Source organism: Aptenodytes forsteri, unplaced genomic scaffold (genome assembly GCF_000699145.1).
Source record: "Aptenodytes forsteri isolate BGI_AS27 unplaced genomic scaffold, ASM69914v1 Scaffold46, whole genome shotgun sequence".
Lineage (NCBI taxonomy): Eukaryota > Metazoa > Chordata > Aves > Sphenisciformes > Spheniscidae > Aptenodytes > Aptenodytes forsteri.
Genome location: NW_008794774.1, coordinates 7,511,704 through 7,514,596, shown reverse-complemented (window position 1 = coordinate 7,514,596; position 2,893 = coordinate 7,511,704).

Here is a 2,893-nt window from a genome sequence, read left to right as displayed (position 1 = left end):
TAGAGGCCAGATGACCTGCTCCCTCAAAGAGTCCCAGGAAGTGACGAGTAAGGAGGGTAAGGCTGTCACATCTCCTCCAAGTGACATTTTGGGAGGTCTGGATAGGAGCTGCCAGGAGGCTCTTGTCTGGCTTCCCTCATCCTTCCTCTTGTTCTGCTCCAGCCGCAGGGCAGTGGCAAGGAAATGCCACCAGTATGCTTTTTCTGAAATACCCCTGCCTGCATTGGAGCTGAACTGTCCTGAAAGATGGTAAATGCAAAAGATCACTCATAGATGGCCAAAGCCAAACAGACTGGCTGGGATTTTTTTTCCTCCTAAAGCATTTCCGAACTTCATCCATTTTTCACCTGATGAAACTGTAAACCTAAAACTCCTGCCAGCTCTGTATCTGTTTGGTGGACCCTTGTGGCACAACGCTTGCTCACCCAGTCCACCTTTTCTCATCCTAAAGCAGCCAGGAACTTTATCTGGTGTGACCTATTCTGTTAGATGACGCCAGCAAGTCAGCTCCAGTGTGGCAGGGCCTGTTTGCAAGCCAGGGTCTCTGCTGAATTTACAAAACCGCCAGGGTGTGAGAGGCACGAAGCTGGCATGGCTGCTGCTTCCTCTTTTGCCCAGTTTGAGAGTATAGGCAAAAACATTGACGCTTTTCCCCGTTACTTGCTTGCAGTGTGGAAATGACTTTGCTTCCTCTGCTGCCTCTGCAGAGCCTTCCTTTTCTCACTGGCAGTCTTGGTCACAAGACTGTAGACCAACCAGCACTGTGCAAATACTCTGCCTGCTAGTGAGAAATAAGAGTGTCCAGTACTGCACCTCATCAGCCCCGCAGCCGCCAGGCAGCCCAGGATTTACTCATTTACTTTAACTGAAGTCATAGTACTGGAGTGTGTGCTTCCAATTAAGCACGTGTTTAAGAGCTGTGATTTACCAGTTCTTAAACTAGTGTAATCCACTGGCCAAAACATAGGCTTGAATTTGGGTAGCCAACAAATCTAATCATGGAGGAAAGGAGACATAAATTTAACAGTTAGGAACACTGAAAATTAATTTTAAGACACATGGTTTCTTTTCTTAAAACACACCTGCATATTGCTTTTGTAGCAAGGGTCTAGAAACAAAAGCTATGCATAAAAGGAGCAGATGTTTCATCCTGGTGATGTTTCCTATTTGAACAGAATGAGATTCTTTCCATATCACATGAAATATCTCAGTTAATATGCTGTTAACTTGATGCATAAAGCATCCCCTTGCAATGGTTCTTGACACAAGCACTGTGCCCAGACAGAACATGTTTTTCCCACCTCATGATGCAGGGAAACCAAACACGGTTACAATCTGTTTAGATTTTGAGAAATCCAGGAGACTCGGGCCTAACACGTGCTGAACAGTCATGAAGTTTGTTTTAAGAGATGCCAGCAGTTATATACAAGAAATTTTTTGATGCTGGTTAAGTAGTTTCTAGACAAAACTTTGTCTACAAGAGAAGTAGCTGGAGTGGAGAAGAAAGTTTATTTTCCAAAAATAAAAGCTAGATTTTTTTCCAGGACTTATTCTAGTCTTCCCATATCCAGCTAACATGTGTTCCAATAGTGTCATTTAACATTTGCTTTCATCTGAATGTCTTTGCAGCTTACAAAATTGTTAAATGTTTTAAGCATAAAAGCTTTTCTCCATACCCTGTGTGCCTGGAAATGTTCCCACTTCCGTCTAGTCTAATAAAAGCTGTTACCTCTTGTTACGGATCTTCCTTTCTCATACCCTTAGGCCATCACACTACAAAAACAACACTGCAAATCACACAGCTAAAGAGACCTTACATGCGTTTTGAACTGCAAGTTGTATACAGAAAAGAACTCGTATTTCAGAGAAGGATTTTTCTTGTGAAAAACAGATTCTAAGGGCTGGCACCAGGTCTGATCGGCCAGGTCTACTACAACCCACTGGCTGTAGTAGATGTATTCTACACCTCCCAAAGAAGAATTTGAATATCCATATAATAGGGGATTTATGAGCCCTGTACCTTGGCTCCACTGCTGCAGTGCATTGCCACTCAGATGGGTGTATTTGTAATAGCATTATAGTTCAGGTCGGAAGTACACCTTTGAAGCATATTTTCTAGTCATTGCCCTTTGCAGTGCCTTGCTCCTCATCACAGGGCAGGCTTGGAGTGCACCAACATCATTCCTTTCAGAGGACAGCATCACTCCTTTCACATGCCATCACACCAGAGGATTTTTTTTTTCCAGCAAGCAATGGGCAACCAGACCACAGGGCCAAGTTGCTGTCAAAGGAAAGCCCTCAAAATGCTCCAGTGGTGGGCACCACCCCCTCAGCACCAGTTGTTTTGCTCTAAAGCCCTGCCTGGGGTAGGGTAGCACTGGCTAGTGCCAAGACCACCCCAGCTGCCCCTCTCCCTCCTGCCAGGCTGTGCCATGGGGGTGGCCAGCACCACGGAAGGGAACTGGTATCCAGCTCGCAAGCTCTTGCAGGTGCCCTTGTGTTGCTCCTTGTGTTGCTGTTTAGCCCAGCAAGCAGCTAAACACCATGCAGCCGTTCACTCACACCCCACCCCCCAGCAGTGGGATGGGGGAGAGAATCGGGGGGGGGGGGAAGAAAAATTCCTAGGTTGAGATAAAGAAAGTTTAATAGGACAGGAAAGGAAGGGAAAATACTACTACTACTACTACTGCTACTGATAAAAGAATATACAAAATAAGTGATAGTGATACACGATGCAATCACTTACCACCCGCTGACTGATGCCCAGCCAGTTCCTGAGCAACAGTCACCGCCCCCCAGCCAACTCCTCCCAGTTTATGTACTGAGCATGACATCATATGGTATAGAATATCCCTCTAGCCAGTTTGGGTCAGCTGTCCTGGCTGTGCCCCCT